Here is a 17628-nt window from a genome sequence, read left to right as displayed (position 1 = left end):
GAAATTTGCACCTTTCCATAATCTCTCTTGGTTCTTATTTTCCACCCTTGCCTAGCCCTCCCTTCAACCCCTCCATTCCTCCCTATCTACAAAGATTTTGTTCCTATTTTTCCATTTTCTCATATTAATCCCATTCCCTTCTATCCTTTCCCCTAGCCCTCCCATTTCCTTCTCCTTTGCCCCTTTTCTTCCTATTTCACATTACCTATTATATGTTTTAGTCCTTATTTACACTTTCAGTTTCTCACACTAGAGAAACTATTCAGTATTTATGCATGTGTGTCCTATTTATTTCACTTAAGAATATTGCCTCAATGTGCATCCATTTAGCTATGAATGTCTCTAATTTCTCATTTTTTATGGCTGAGTGGTACTCCATTTTATTAAAAAAACACATTTTCTTTATCCAGTCTCCAGTTGATGGGTATTTGGGCTGTTTCCAAGTTTTAGCTATTACAAACTGCGCTGCTATGAACATGGGTACACATATATCATTGTGGTATGATTCTTTTAATTCTTTGGGGAAGATCCCCAGCAGTGGAATAGCGGGGTCAAATGGGACTTCCAGTCCTAGTTCTTTGAGGTATCTCCATACTGATTTCCACAGTGGTTGCACCAGTCTACACTCCCACCAGCAGTGGAGCAGGGTTCCTCTTTCCCCACTATATTAATCCTTCCTACCCAGGAGCAGGGGATGTCTGTCCATTATCTGATATCATCTTCAATGTCTCTTTTCACAGTGCCATAGTTTTCAGAGAAGAGGTCTTTGATTTCTTTCGTTAGGTTGATTCCTAGGTATTTCAGCTTTTTGGATGCTATTGTGAAAAGAATTATTTGCCCTATTTTTCTCTCAGTGAGTCTGTCATTCATGTAGAGGAAAGCTATTGATTTTTGTGTGTTGACCTTGCAACCAGCTACTTGACTGAATTTGGTTATTAAGTCTAGAGGACTTTTGGTGGAGTTCTTGGGGTCTTCTATACACAGTATCATGTCATCTGAAAATAATGACAATTTGACTTCTTCATTTCCTATCTTTATTCCTTCTATTTCTTTCTCTTGTCTAATTGCTGTGGCTAATGTTTCCAAAGCTATATTGAATAAGAGTGGTGATAGTGGACATCCTTGTCTTGTTCCTGATTTTAGTGTGAATGATTTCAGTTTTTGACCATTTAGTATGATATTGGCTGTTGGTTTTTCATAGATGGCTTCTATCAGTTTGAGGTAGAGACCATCTATTCCAATTTTTTGCAGGGTCTTTATCATAAATGCATGTTGGATTTTGTCAAATGCTTTTTCTGTGTCTATGGAGATAATCATATGGTTCTTGTCCTTGGCCCTATTGATATAGTGTATTACATTGATTGATTTGCATATGTTGAACCATCCCTGCATCCCTAGGATGAATCCCACTTGATCAGGGTGTATGATCTTCTTGATGATCTTCTGCATTCTGTTTGCCAGTATCTTATTAAGGATTTTTGCATCTATGTTCATTAGTGAGATTGGCCTATAGTTCTCTTTTTCAGTTGGGTCTTTCTCTGCTTTGGGGATCAAGGTGATGCTTGCTTCCAGGAATGAATTTGGGAATATTGCTTCCCTTTCAGTTTCACAGAAGAGTTTAAATAGTAGTGGCAGCAGTTCATCTCTAAATGTCTTGTAGAATTCAGCATTGAAACCATCAGGGCCTGGGCTTTTCCTAGTTGTTAAGTTTTTAATTACGTTTCCAATTTCATTGGTTGATATTGGGCTGTTTGGAATTTTTAGGCCTTCTTCGTTCAACTTTGGTAATTCATATGTATCTAGGAATCTGTCCATTTCTTCTGTGGTTTCCATTTTATTGGCATATAGGTTCTGGAAGTAGGTATTTCTGCTGGATCTGTTGTAATTTCACCTTTTTCATTCCTAATTGCATGGATTTGGGCCTTTTCTTTCCTTTTTCTGACAAGGTTGGCTAAAGGTTTGTCAATTTTGTTGATTCTTTCGAAGAACCAGCTCTTGGCTTCATTGATTTTTTGTATTGTTCTCTTAGTCTCCATTGCATTGATTTCTCCTCTGATCTTTATAATTTCTTCCCTTGTATGAGATTTGGGGTTGTTCTGCTCTTCTTTTTCTAGAAGCTTGAGGTTCAGCATCAGGTTGTTTAATTGGGCTCATTCTGCTTTCCTAATATGCGTATTCACTGCTATGAATTTCCCTCGTAAGACTGCTTTCATTGTGTCCCATAGATTCTGATATGTTGTATTGTCATTGTCATTTAATTGAAGGAACTGTCTGATTTCTTCTTTAATTTTCTCTGTGACCCATTGGTTATTCAGAAGTGTGCTGTTCAATTTCCACGTGTTTATGAAATTTTTCCACTTTCTTTTGCTATGGGTCTCCAATTTCATCTCACTATGGTCTGATAATATACAGGGGATAACTTCAATTCCTTTGCACTTACTTAAACATGTTCTATGTGTGAGTATGTGGTCTATTTTGGATAATAACCCATGTGCAGCTGAGAAGAATGTGTATTCTGATTTTGTGGGGTGGAAGACTCTGTAAACATCTGTTAAGTTCATTTGTTCAAGAGTTTGATTGAGTTCTAGTATTTCATTACTTATTTTTAGTCTAGTTGATCTATCTATTTGTTACAGTGAGGTGTTGAGGTTCCCCACTACAATTGTATTAGTGCATATATGACTTTTCATGTCCGTTAGTATTTGTTTTATATAGTTGGGTGCACTAGTGTTTGATGCATAGATATTTATGATTGTTATCTCTTCCTCTTGGATTGTTCCCTTTACAAGGATGTAGTGTCCTTCTTTGTCTCTCTTAATCAGTGTTGGTTTGAAATCTACTTGATCTGCAAAGAGGATAGCTACTCCTGCTTTTTTTTGCATTCCTGTCACATGGAGTATTGTTTTCCACCCTTTAACTTTCAGTCTATGAGTTTCCTTTTGAATTAAGTGTATTTCTTGTATGCAAGATATTGTTGGATTTTGCTTCTTGACCCATTCTGCCAATCTATTTCTTTTGATTGGTGAATTGAGACCATTAACATTGATGGTTATAACTGAAACGTATGGACTTGTCATTTCCATGACTTTTTCTTTTTGTTGGGTTCTCCCCCTTTACATTTAATTTCTTGTCATGCCAGATGTGTTCATTCTGCTTTGCTTCCTGGGGTTGTGATCCTCAATGTCTGTTCCTAGGATATTGTGTAAATTTTTTTGGAGTGCTGGTTTGGTATTCATGAAGTTCCTAAGGTGTTCTTTGTCATGAAAGTATCTTATTTCTCCATCAATTTTGAAAGATAGCTTTGCAGGGTACATCATTCTGGGTTGGAGGCTGGTTTCTTTTAGGGCTTGGAATATGTCACTCCAAGCTCTTCTTGCCTTGATGGTTTTTGTTGAGAAGTCTGCTGTGATTCTGATGGGCTTTCCTTTGTATGTGATTTGTTTCTTTTCTCTGACTGCTTGTAGAACTTTGTTCTTCTGTTGTGTTTCTGGAATCTTAACAATTATATGCCTATGTGTAGATTTTTTTTGACCAAGGCTATTTGGAGTCCTATATGCCTCACTTATCTGTATGTCAAGTTCTTTTCCCCTGCTTGGGAAGTTTTCTGCCATGACTTCTGTGAAGAGTTTTTTTATGTCATCTGCACTCTCTCCTGTTTCTTCGTTGACTCCAATCAGTCTTATCTTATTCTTCTTTGCATCGTCTAGCAGCTGCTGGATTGATTTCTCATGTTCCCTTATAATTTTGAAGCAATTTTTCTTTTCCTGGTCACTAATTGCAATCTTATCTTCTATATCTGAAATTCTGTCCTCACATTGGCTCATTCTGCTGTGTAGACTTTCAATGGAGTTTTTCATGTCTTGAATATCTATTTGCATCTGTTTTATGGATTCCATTTGTTTCCTATGTTGGGATTCCATCATGTTCCTGAGCTCCTCTCTAGATTTATTAATCAAATCTTGCACTAGGGGCACAATTTCTCCTGTTATCTGAGAAATTATTTCTGATTTCATTTTTTCCGGATCCCCTTTTGTTGCCAGTTCAGTGGGTCCAGGTGGTTGAGTATCAGAGTGTTCCATCTCATTTCCCTTTGGGGTTGCTGTAGGTGATCTGGAAGTCTGGTTTTGAGACTTATTTACATATTTTCTCATTTCGACTGGGGAGGCAGTAGGAGTGCTGTTGGCACCTGCGCGGCTCAGCTCCTCTGAGCTGGGAGAGGTGGGACAGGGGGCAGAAGCAGTAGTAGGGATGGTGGCCTGGAAGCCCCTTCCTCTGGGCCGGGAGCGGTGGGACAGAAGGCAGCCCAAAATCCCTTTCCTCTGGGCTGGGAGCATCGGAAGGGACGGTGGCCTGGAAGCCCCTTCCTCTGGACCAGGAGCAGTGGGATGGCAGCTCAGAAGCCCCTACCTCTGGGCCAGGAGCGGCGGGACAGACCAAAGTTAGGGAATTTGACTAAATGATCTCATAGTTTTCTTCCAGCTTTGAGAACTTGAGAATTCTCATGAATGAGATTGTGGATCCCATTCAGGACAGTGAGGGCCAACAAAACAGGGAATGGGAGAGCCCAGACACCTCTCACTCAATCTCACAGTTATGGGCCAAGCCAAGCCCAGAGGAGCCAACCACCTGGGTCAAGAGGCTGCAGAGAAGAGGTCAGTTCTAATGTAAGTAAGCAAGGGCAATCTTAGGAGATCAAGTTTCAGAAGTGGGAATCCTCCAGTTTCCAAATCTTACAGCCTCACTAATGAAGGGAAGGGTTTTTGGCTGGGGATTTCGCTCAGTGGTTCCAACACCTGAATTTGATCCCCGGTACCAAAAAAAAAAGAGAGAGAGAGAAAGGTTTTCTTTGACTGTCTTTGGGCTTAGAAAAGATAGAACCCCATACCTGGCCTCATCTATGAACTAGAACAAGTCACTAGTATGTGGCTCATATTCTGCAATGGGATAGGGAAGCAAGATCTATGAGTTAGAAACTTTGGTCAGCCCCTGTGTTACTTTGAACAAATTAATCATCTTCTCTGGGCTTTAGATTCCCATCTATAAAAGACAGGCAATGGTTATATGACTGGTTTTCCGATCTTTAACACTGAAACAATAAATGATTAAAAGTTTGAATAGGTTTCTCATGCGGTAAGCTTCACTCTAGGAAGGAATGCTTGATGAGTTGTGGAGTCCCTGAAGGGCCTTTGCAGACCCCTGGGGCCAAACAAGAAAATGACTACAGCAAGTGCCCTTCCAGCCTACTCCATGCTCCCTGACTGCCTATGGCTTTCTGGTTATAGTTACAGTTTTGTCCTGCTTATGGTTACAGTTTCATTCTCTTTTGTCTTTACATTTTCTAGCTACTGCAGTTTGGTCCCAAGTTTCAGTGTTTTCTCTAAGAGATAATAGAGCTAAGAAGGTATCACCATGACTTGGTCACAAGCTGACAGGTTTCACCCCTGTACATTTCTTGTTGCAATTCATTCCTCATTCTCTTCATTGAAACTTCTTTTCCCTTCCCCACCCCAATACAGGGCTTGTTCTTAGCCTCCTTGGCCCTTATCTCATTCGTGAGATGTTATAATGAATCAAGCCATTTCTATTCTTTGTCTCCCAGTTTAGTGAGTCACAGGTAGGCTGTGTGCAAAGGAACCTCACACAGGATTCTACTGAAAGCCTCATGTCAGTGGTGACAGTTGTTGACTTTGATATTTTTTTGTCATCTCTAGGGAGAAAGACATTTTAATGCTAGTTTCACAAGGGACCTGCCAGACCAGTTTCACTAGGGTTCTCCAGGTAGAAACATAGGCAAAATTTGTGATTCTTCTTCCTCTTTCAATTTACTAATACTATTAACAATAATGCAATAATCCTCAACTATAATTTATAGAATTTCTATCAGGTTTCAGGTACACAGCTAGATGCTTCACATGTATTATTTTTAATCTTAATAACTTTAGAAGGCTGATGTTATTATCCCATTTTGCAGAAGAGTAAGCCTCAAGGAAATTAAGCCCTTGCCCCATAGTTGCCTGACTGCTAAGAAGCAAAACCTGTATTCCAACTCAAGGCTGTCTGATTCTAGGCCTCATGTTCTTTCTAAATACTTTTTTTAGATGTTGAAGGTTTGTGACAATCTTGATAAGTAAAAGCAGAAAAGAAAAGAGAAAAGAAAAAGCTATTGATAATTTCTAAAACTTTTGTTTTGTTTTCACAGTACTGGGATTTGAACCCAGAGCCTCCATACTCTCCTACAACATCCTCAGCCCTCTTTTTTATTTTTACTATGAGACAGGGTCCACTAAGTCATTGAGTTGCCTGGGCTGGCCTTGAACTTGCAATGATCCTCCTGCCTCAGCCTTTCAGAAAACTGGCATGCTTCATTTTTCCTGCCAACAATTTGTGATATATTGGCTACCAAAAAAGCTCAACCAAGCCCAGGTGTCCAGGGTGTTTTTTGGGATTAGTCACACAGGTACCATTGCCTAGCACGTACCAAAATTCCAGACTTCCTGAACCAAAACAAGTGTTCAGCATGAACCATAATAGTACAAAAAGTTTAGCACAATGAGCCACACTTACCAGTTAGGGAGTGGTGGGAAACCTCCTCCAGTCTCTTCCCAAATCACATCAAGTTTGGCCAAGGAATCTTTAGAACAAAATTATGGTCAGCAGGACCCCAAGCAGTAGGGAGAGGCCCACCTGAAGTTGATCTTATCCCCTTCAGGGGTTTTGTACTTCACCAGTTAAAACAATTCCCACCTACCATAAATATCTGTCTTAGAAAGCCAGGTTGCTTTCTTCTTCAAGCTTGATCAATTCCTGAACATGGTGCATCTTTCAGGTTAAATTGTATAAAACTATTTTTCTGTGAAAATGCTTTTGTCCCTCTTGCATACAACCCATCTGGGTGAGAGGTCTGGGTGACAGGGGTGATTCTAAAAAAGTAAAGTTCTCATTGATAGCTGGAGCACACTGATTTTGAAACTACAGAAAGAAAACAGAACCCCCAGCTCCTGAAGAGATGCAAGGAGGCAGCGAGGGCATTGATGGTTTTTGTCTTTCAAAATTACTTCTGGAAGCTTCTTTTCTTCCTGAAGCAGAAATTCTGTGCTGCCTTTCCAAACTGCAGGGAAATCTTTGAACTCAACTCACTGCAGGACCTGTGATAAGACCTGACAACACCTGCCTGCAGACAGCAGGACTTCTCACACAGCACACTTCCAGAAACTGGCCACGCTGGCTAGACAGGTGAACTAGCATCACTGACTAGCAACCCACAACTGCCTCAGGCAATCATGCAGCCAAGGACCAAATGGAGTTAATCAGTTGGAACTGGAGGCCTATAGTGGGAGACCTCATGATAGATAGGTCCCTCAAGCCCGCACTGTCTGGATGATGTAGGCCCTGCACAAAATGACCCAATCATTGTCAACTCAGTGTTTGCAGGTGTGCTTTCTGGGGCTGACCACCTTGATCCACCTGTTATTCACTCTCTCTGCCCTGGAAGGCCAATGCGTCATCTGCACCCCACTGGCCAGAACTGTCCTAAACCTAAGTTGATGCCTTAGGCCCAAGGGAAGAAAAGTTCATAAGTAATTCTCAGCCTGGCTCTATGTAAGGTTCCATCCCTTTTTATCCCAAGCAGACTGGAAAATGGTCACTTACTTCCTGGCCCCAGATACATTTAATAACCAAACTGGCTTAGGAGTATGGCCCTGGAGCTAGAGGAGGAGCCATGCTTCTAGTCCATGCTTGCAAACTGTACCCAGTCCCAGCTGCAGATGAAACAGTCAACAGCAATGAAGCTTCTCTAAGAGAGGCTGAGAGCCCATTTGTCAGTAGTAAGTAAAAGGATAACAGTCCTTGTGATGTGCCCTCCCCACCTGCTACTTCTAGCAATAATCCCTTAAAGCAAGTGGTCTCTGTATCAGAAATGCAGAGCTATTAGCAGCTCCATTTCAGAGGGTCCCAAAAGGTCCCAAAGGGTCCCTTTCCTGTGGACATTTGTATGTGACCCAGATGGTCCAGGAATCCATGATAATCTCATGGTTTTGCACCCCCAAAGGGGTGTCCTGTATTTACAAAGCCCTGTCACCAACCCTGCACCTGGAGCAGATGGTATCAGGCTTCAGCTCAGAGTGACGTCAGGATCAAAGAGCTCAAGATTGCAAAAGGGCTAAAGGCCTTTCTCTGACAATAGAAAAGGTAAGACACTGGAGGCCAAAATAGCTGCTTCTGGGTTCTGGGTGCAGCAACAACCAAGGTTTTCCTCATCCCTTTGTGTGGCTCCATTCTTAAAGAGTCTGAGTTGACCAATGAACAACATGTACAGCTGGCTAGAAAATCACCAGCTGAAGGGGTGAGATTTCACAAGATATAATAATGATTTATAAAAGGTTGTTAACGACTAAAAACCACCTTTTAAAAACAACTGGTAAGTGGCTCTCTTTTATGTAGAGTATCTTGTCCCAGAAGCTCCAATAGGCTAAAGTTCGTAGCAAAAATCATCGATATGAAGACATATTCTATTTCTAATACTTAAGACCTTAAGTTCTAAGTTGTGCATCAGTAGCAAGCAGCAGGGAAACTAGTTCACTTTTAAAATTTCTTTTGCAATTTTCCCTGATTGGAATGCCTCTAGCATTCTTGAAATTAGAAAGCTCTTAACACTTTTCATCAGTTCCTACCACAAACCCAGATGCAATCCCACAAACTTTTTTGGTACTTTAACAACAGAATCCCTTTTGTTCTCATTGCAAATTTACTCAAACCTCTACTGGTGAATTTGCCACTTGTGGAGTTAACACAGTTACCAGGATGTCTCTGCTGGAAGGCAAGGAGGGGGCATGTGAATAAATGGCTGTACAGTCCTCTCGTTCTCCTGCCCCTTCTGGTTTATCGAAGTTTTGCTCCTAGGAACTGACATCATTTTTTTTTTTTTGTACCGGCAATCAAACTCAGGACCTTGTGCTTGCCAGGCGGGCATGGCGCCGCTGAGTTACATTCCTGGCCCACCTAGGAACTGATTTTTTCCCTCCCACTTGGAGGAAATAGAAACACAATTTTTTTTTTTTTTTTGTACCGGAGATAGAACTCAGGACCTTGCACTTGTGAGGCAGGCGCCGGAACGACTGAGCTAAACCCCCGGCCCAGAAATGCAAGTTTTTAACATTTTGAGTTCACCATTTGGACTGGTCAGCCCCTTTCTCCTCCCGCCTGGAAAACAGAACAAAATCAAAGGTGTTTCTCTATCCCTTCAGCCGGCACCACCAAAAGCAGCCCAGGGCTCCCACAGCCAATTCTTCTGGGGTCAGAACCACCATTTTCAAATTCCTTTAGGTAACTTTGATCTGTCCTGACAGTTACTCATTACCCACAGTTTTTTTTTGTTTTGCTTTGTTTTTAATTTATTTATTTTTTTTAGCCACAGTTTTATACCATCCGTATCTCTATAGCCATCCTGACACCCAATGGTCATCTTCTATGATCTTTGTCTCTCCTTTTCCTACAACACTTAGCTATATTTCAGAGTCAGGTCCCCTTCTGATGCTCTGTACTGGGGTTCCTGAGTAGCCCCAAGGTTCATTGGGCCACTAAGAGGACACACAAGACTCAGCATACCATCTTAATCACAGCTGTGATTTATTACACTGAGAGGCTCCAAAGCAAAAACAGTGAACTTCCAGGAATCTTCTACCAGGAAATTCATGAAAGGACACACTTAGGTCCTCTGACCACAAACTGACTGCATGTATGAACTGTTGCCTGTGGATCACCCTACTCACCTTAGTTCTTAGTAGGAACTGAGTCCATAAACCAAACTGACACAAGACGGATTAACAGGAGAAAAGCATGCATATTTTATTAATTCTTACATGTACACCAGGGCTCTCCCAAGCTTTTATACTTTTTAGACAAAGAATGATAAATTTGTGAAAAAATTTGTAGTAGGACAGATCTAGTGGGACAGAAGCAGTAAATTCCAGAGGTCACTAAGAGATATGGAGGGGATATAAAACTAATGGAGATAAAGGCTATTTATAAGTTTATTTGTGCTGGTTCATTACAGAAACATTCTTTTGCATATGATAAAGATTCTTTCTGCATGTTGGTGCAAGAAGGATATCTTTCTCACAAAAATTTTTGCTGCTTGCTACATGTAGGAAAAGACAGTCAACTGGATCTTTCTGCAAGTACAACTTCTCAAGAGACATAAGCCAGAAATAATAAATATGCCAGGTGTTAGTTATGTCCTTGGCTCCTTCATCTACCAAAGAAACTTGCCCAAGCCTAGACATCCAAGGTCTTTTATTGCCATTGATCACAGAGACACCTCTTCCTAGCACCTCTCCCTACTCTCAGAAGGAAAGCAGTTGTTCAGCATAAACCACGCTGTTGGTACAAATGGTTTAGCAGAGTAAGCTATTCTTACCATTCCAGGAATGATGAGAATCCTCTTCCAAATCTCAAATTCCCAGACATCGCCCAAGGGCCAACCTTGAAAGCAGGTCTTTTTAGGGAAACAGTCTTAGATATCCTTGTTAATTCTTTTCTATGCCATAACTAAAAAGGAAGGAAGGCAAATAGGAAAATAGAGTCCACGAGAGAAAAAATAATATGAGAAAATAGTGAGGCAGGAAAGGAAAATGGGAAAATATTTTTGTCATTGTTATTGTTCTGGTTTTGTTTGTTTGCTTGTTTTTTGTTTTTGAGATAGAGTCTAGCTGTGTAGTTCAGGCTGACCTTGAACTCACTATGTAGTCCAGGCTGGCCTTGAACTCACAGTGATCCTCCTGTTTCCACCTCCCAAGTGCTTTGATTATAGGTGTGCACCACCACATCAGGCTGGAAAATATTAAGTCTGAAGATGAAAAATAGAGAAAACAAACACTTCTATAATAATGTTAAGCAATAATGTCATAATCTTGAACTTGTACTATAAGGGGACAGATCATTATTCAAGCCCTGGGCTCAGGACGCAGGACAATCCCACTAAATATTTAGTAAGCCCCCCTTTTTAACACTTTATAGTAGCAGAACTCTTTAGTCAAATGAAACCTGACTTAGAAGTGCAATCAAGACACAAAATTTGAACCTTTGAGCCTAGCGAGTAGGGGATGTCCTTCCTGCTCCCTCATGCTCTCAAGGTTCGATGAAAGACAGGTAGAAACCATTGATTTAGTATAATCTTATTTTCCACAAAGACACCTTAACAAAGTTCTCATGATCTCAGAAATACAGCCCATTTATTTGGAATCTCAATTCTTTTTGTTATTTTTTTTTCTAAGTGTCCCTTGAAGAAGCTGGATTAAAGTCAATATTTCCTAGTAATCTCCCAATACGTCCACTTATTCTTTAAAAAGATTAAAAATAAATAAACAGAAGATCTGACTTTTGGAAAATACTCCTATGTATGCCATTCTGTTGCAACCTATCATGAATCATCAATCTGTTCTTCAGGGGCTAGCAATCTACTCTCGTGCAAGCCTTAACTTCTCTGGCCAGAATGCCTTCTCTTCTAGTCTCATAGTGTCCCTACTTTTTCTCCAGTATGGCTGGCTTTGGATAGGGGTTGTACACATATTTATTTTATTTCCAAGACAGGTATGTCTTCATGCATGTCCTTTCTTGTGCAATGCTTCACTGGGCACCCTGAAGGCCCAGCTAATGTTTCCTGAATTATGTTCACAGAGCTAGGGTCCACGAAGCCCAGTCTGTTAACTGGTCAGAGGAGGTTCGAGTCTGGTGACCACAGAGAAGTAGCTTTGAAGAACATTTCTTCTACTTCCTACTTTAATTTTTCAATCAGGAAGTTGCTTATAAAATTGATGAGGAAAAATGCAGCCTTGTGATCTTCTAATTATAAGTGTTTCATATGTTTTTGTTGCCTTCCAGTAGCTTCTTTAATCTTAAAATAAAGCCCTTCACAGTAGCCAGAGATTTTAGTGTTCTGTCCAGTGTATGTTTTGACCAGTATGGTTTTCTGCTTCATCCTGATTGATGTTGAAAGTATTTGTGATTTACTTTAGAACCCAGCTACCTATAGTGGACTATTAGATTTAGAATAGACATTAGAAGACACCGAGTCCAGTTTTCTGCCCAGGTCCCTTCTGTGATGTCTTGATGGTCAGCCACCTTGCCTGTCTGTTTGTCTTCTCTGAACAAGGAACTTATAGTGGTTTCATTGCATCTGGAGCTTGACAGAATCCACTTAGGAGAACTATTCCTTCTTCTAAGATGCACATGGCCTCTATGCCACTGCCCCTGGACATGGCTCTCTCTTCTGGGGCTGCATGAGGTACAACTCATTCCTCACATAATCCTTCTTTGGGTCTAGGGTGTGCAGCTTTTCATCAATTTTGACTTAACATAAAACATTTGTGAAGGACCCTGTGCATTTTGTCAGGGTAGAGAGAATGATATTTGGAAATACCATACAGTGTATCCACTCAGTGTACCCTAATTGTGACCTACTGTACATTGCCATGTTCAAAGAAAATAATTGTAGGGATAATATCCCATGACTCTATTTATATGAAATTCTAGAAAAAGCAAAATTATAGTGAAGTTTCCAAAAACAGGTCAATGATAGCCAGGGGTCAGAAAGGGAACAGACCTGTAGAACACAAGGGAATGTTTTGTTTCATGGAAACATTCCATATCCTCACTGTGGTGGTGAGCCTACTACTCCACATTTTAAAAAATTTATTGAATTCTATACTTTATCATATGTAAAAATTCTATGCTTTATCATATGGCTCAATAAGTAGTAAGACATCTCTAAAAGGAGAGAATGAGAGAACAGAAACATCCCTCTTCTCCTCCCTGCCTTAAGTTTTTCTACTGTGATTTGAAAGATAGCCGTGTAGCTAAAGCAAGTTCTGACCTGAGTTTAGCATAGATTTTATTAAAATATAACATACATCCAGAAAAGCACATAGTCATTGGTATGCAACTCAATGAATAGTCACAGTAAACACAATTATGCAACCATCCCCTACACAAAGAACAAAGTAGCCCGAATCTTCAAAACCTCCACTTGTGTCCCTTCCAGGCATTAACTCATCTCCCCAAGGATAATCACTACTGTGACTTCTAATATAATTATGTTGCCCATTCTTGAACTTCAGGGGAATGGAATATTGCAGCAGTTCTCCTTTATGTCTGGTTTCTTTTGCTCATTATGATGTACAAGAGATTCACCCATGATGTTGGAAAAACTTGTACATTCTCCTTGTTAAGTGGTCATTCTAGTTGTGTGTATAAACAATGACTGTTTTATCCATTCCAATGTTTATTTGCAGTCATTGGTTACTATGAAGAATGCTGCTATGAGCATCCACATTTAAAAAAGAAATTGGCAGGCATAGTAATACTAAATTGATAGAGGAGTTTATTTTGGCATAGTGGGTCCTGTGCTTTCATGGGCCCTTGAATCTTGGAAAGAGAGAAAACCCAGAGAATGGACTTTTCTTGATTGGATGAGAATTTCTGTGGGTGTCTCTACCTTGTCCAAAGTTAGTGACTAACTTCTTTCCTGCTTCTGTATCACTCTGTATCTTAGTGTAGATTCAAGATCGTCCATGGGGACAAGACTGTAGATGATGAGAGCTTTGGAATTCTTAAATTAAGTTGGTGTGAATGAGTGAAGATTAACCTCCAAATGTGCCATGATATGAGAATCTAGGGCCCTCTCCTGCTTCCTTCTTCCTTCTTGCTTTGTACCCAAGGCTCCCAGGTTCCCAGCTGGCAGTCACAACAGTGTGACAATAGCTGTAAGGGTGTGGGATGCACCTTTCTTCAGCTTTCCATACAGCCTGTCCTGCCCTACCCTCTCCTCCACCCCCTCTCCTTGCACACAGAGTGATGGCAGAGTGGCAAGACCAAGGGTGTGGGGGAAACTGGTCTGTCATCACTCAGGCAGGACTCAGACTTGGAACAAGGAAGCACTGGGAGTCTGCTAGGTTGTCATGCAACAGGATTCACGCAGTATACATCATATGCCCATTAAGGGACCCGAAGGAATTGGCCCCAGAAGGAATTTCATTGGACTTGAGGGTGTGGGCAGAATAAAATCTTTTCTAACAGCTTGTCAAATGTTCCCTGCAGCTGATTGGAAAGGTCTGGGGAGGAGCTTGGACTTTATTCTTGCTGTCCTTGTCTTCATTCTTAGAAGGGGAGGAGGTGGCCAGGGAAGGGGAAAGAGGAAGTGGATTAACAGGCTCCTAATTTTCTTTTTAGCTTACTAGGGATGTTTAGTCACATTTATGGAAGGGTAACACAGAATCAGAGGAGCCAAGTAACTGACTAGAAGCAAAACTTGAACTAGAACTCAGAACATCAGTATAAGAACTGAAAAGGGGCAAGGATGGGAAAAGAGTATTGATGGTTGTGTGTGACAGCTACTGATCAGAGTTTATGTGTGTATACCTCATTTGCTCCAAGTAGCAATGCTATTACATTGATGACACATTATTTTGTAAGCCCATTATTTTTTAATGAAGTGCCTACCATAGTGCCCATTACAGTCCTTGGTACAATGAAGATCAAGATGGAGGTAGTCCCTGCCCTGTAGGGCTTGGTGTGGAATACAAAGACCATGATAATGCACTGTGGTCACAGCAGGAGTATAGAATGCTGTGGAAGCACTTACATGGGGCCTAGCTCAGACTTGAGGAAGTCAGAGAGGGCTTGCTCAAGGAACTGTCAGGACTAGGGTAGCCAGAGCATGGAAGTAGGAAGGTAGGGAATGAGGCCCAGAAATGAGGCCCAGAAATGAGGCCCAGAGGGAGTGCTTGGGAAGATATTTGGATTTCACTTAAGACAGAGGTTTAAGGTAGAGGTTTTTGGAGGGTTTTGAGTGATGGGATGGTACGTACTATTCTAAGGAAGACTTTGCCTTTGGTGTGAATCCTGGGATGGAAAGGACAGGTCTGGGGGCAGGGAGGTGAGCTAGGGAACTATAGCAGTGATCCATAGCAGCAAGAACAGTCACGTTAACTAGGAGAGAATCAGAGGAAATGAGCAGAAATGGATGAATTTGAGAAATCAATTTAGGCATTAGAATCACTAGGACAGGTTAGTCAATGGTCTGTGAGGTATGGAAAGTTAAAGAATCCAAGATGACTCCCAAGTTTCAACTTGGGCACCATCATCGTCACAGTACCACCATCTATCCAGTTACTCAAGGTCAATTAGCTCATAACTCATCCCTGTTTGATGCCTTCCTGATTCTATTTATTTCAAAATTTTCCTGTCCATAATTATCTGGACAACAGCCATGAATAGCTTTGGCCAAAGTGTGTAGTTGTACTTTTTAGAGCTGTGGGTTTCTACAGTGGTTTGTGTAGATTTATTGTGAGCCTTAGCAATTAGTTCATTTGAAAGAAACATTAACAAATAGACATATCAACTAGATAAAAAATCAACAATGAAATACTAGAACTCAACCAAACTCTTGAACAAATGGATTTAACAGATATTTACAGAGCGTTTACCCCACAAAATCAGAAAACATATTCTTTTCAGGTGCACACAGGTCATTCTCCAAAATAGACAACATACTTGTTCATAGAACATGTTTAAGTAAATGCAAAGAAATTGAAGTTATCCCCTGTATATTATCAGATTATACTGCAATGAAATTGAAGATCAATAGCAAAAGAAACCCCAAGAACTTCATAAACACATGAAAATTGAGCAACACCCTCCTGAACAACCAATGGGTCACAGAGAAAATTAAAGAAGAAATTATACAATTTCTACAATTAAACAACAATGCCAATACAACATATTGGAATTTATGGGACACAATGAAAGCAGTCTTACAAGGGAAATTCATAGCAGTGAATACCCATATTAGGAAAACAGAGCTAGCTCAAATAAACAATGTAATGCTGAACCTCAAGCTTCTAGAAAAAGAAGAGCAAGGACCGGGGATTTAACTCAGTGGTTCCACTGGCTGCCTCACAAGCACAAGGTCCCAAGTTCAATCTGGGCACCCCCCCCCAAAAAAAGAAGAGTAAGTCAAACCCAAAGCACATACAAGGGAGGAAATTATAAAGATCAGAGCAGAAATCAATGCAATGGAGACTAAGAGAATGATACAAAAAAATCAGTGAAGCAAAGAGCTGCTTCTTTGAAAGAAAGAACAAAATTGACAAACCCTTAGCTAACCTTATCAAGAAAAAAAGGACAGAAAGGGCCCAAATCCATGCAATTAAAAATGAAATGGGTGAAATTACAACAGACCCAGCAGAAATCCAGAGGAATCATCAATGTCTACTTTGAAAACCTATATGTCAATAAGATGGAAAACACAGAAGAAATGGACAGATTCCTAGATACATATGAATTTCCAAAGTTGAATGAAGAAGGCCTAAAAATTCTAAACAACTAATATCAATCAATGAAATTGAAAACATAATTAAAAACTTACCAACAAAGAAAAACTCAGGTCCTGATGGCTTCACTGATGAATTCTATAAGTCATTTAGAGAAGAACTATTGCCACGACTGTTTTAACTCTTCAGTGAAATTGAAAGGGAAGCAATACTCTCAAATTTATTCCTGGAAGCAAGCATCACCTTGATCCCCAAAGCAGAGAAAGACCCAACCGAGAAAGAGAACTATAGGCCAATTTCCCTAACGAATATAGATGCAAACTTCCTCAATAAGATACTGGCAAACAGAATGTAGAAGATCATCAGAAGATCATACACCCTGACAAAGTGGGATTCATCCCAGGGATGCAGGGATGGTTCAACATACCCAAATCAATAAATGTAATGCACTGCATTAACAGACTCAAGGACAAAACCATATGATCATCTTAATAGATGCAGAAAAGCCATTTGACAAAATCCAACACCCATTCGTGATTAAAAACCCTACAGAAAGTTGGAATAGATGGTCTGAATCTCAAACTGAAAAAAGCCATCTATTTTTGTTTTGTTTTGTTTTTTATTTTGGGGGTTTTTTTGGTACCAGGGATCGAACTCTGGTCCTTGCACTTGCACAGCAGGCAGCAAAACCACTGAGCTAAATCCCCAGCCCAAAAAGCCATCTATGAAAAACCAACAGCCAACATCATACTAAGTGGTCAAAAACTGAAATCTTTCACGCTAAAATCAGGAACAAGACAAGGATGTTCACTATCACCACTCCTGTTCAATATAGTTCTGAAAATATTAGCTACAGCAATTAGACAAGAGAAAGAAATAAGGGAATAAAGATAGGGAATGAAGAAGTCAAATTACAGATGTATAATACTCTGTATAGAAGACCCCAAGAACTCCACCAAAAGTCTTCTGACTTAACCAAATTCAGGAGAGTAGCTGGATATAAGGTCAACACACAAAAAATCAATAGCTTTTCTGTACACAAACAACAGACTCATTGAGAGAGGAACTGGAGAAACAACTCCTTTCAAGATACCTCAAAGAACTAGGACTGGAAGTCCCATTTGACCCCGCTATTCCACTGCTGGGGATCTTCCCCAAAGAATTAAAAGAATCATACCACAATGATATATGTGCACCCTTGTTCATAGCAACACAGTTTGTGATAGCTAAAACTTGGAAACAGCCCAAATACCCATCAACTGGAGACTGGATAAAGAAAATGTGGTTCTTTTATAAAATG

General features: G+C 40.4%; 1 long non-coding RNA gene across 1 annotated transcript in view; it reads right to left on the bottom strand.

The window, feature by feature from the left end:
• LOC147824686 (uncharacterized) overlaps nucleotides 1-16745 on the bottom strand; it is a 104359-nt gene extending 87614 nt beyond the window's left edge. Inside the window, exon 1 of the long non-coding RNA XR_015441994.1 lies at nucleotides 16424-16745. This is a non-coding gene — a long non-coding RNA (uncharacterized LOC147824686). The remainder of the gene's footprint in view (nucleotides 1-16423) is intronic.
• Nucleotides 16746-17628: the final 883 nt, after the last annotated feature.

This window comes from Heterocephalus glaber, unplaced genomic scaffold, assembly GCF_053883595.1.
Source record: "Heterocephalus glaber isolate CG9 unplaced genomic scaffold, H.glaber_assembly_v1.0 deba00001532, whole genome shotgun sequence".
Classification (NCBI taxonomy): domain Eukaryota; kingdom Metazoa; phylum Chordata; class Mammalia; order Rodentia; family Bathyergidae; genus Heterocephalus; species Heterocephalus glaber.
The sequence above is the reverse complement of the archived record's forward strand: the minus strand, read 5'-3'. Positions and strand labels throughout refer to the sequence as shown.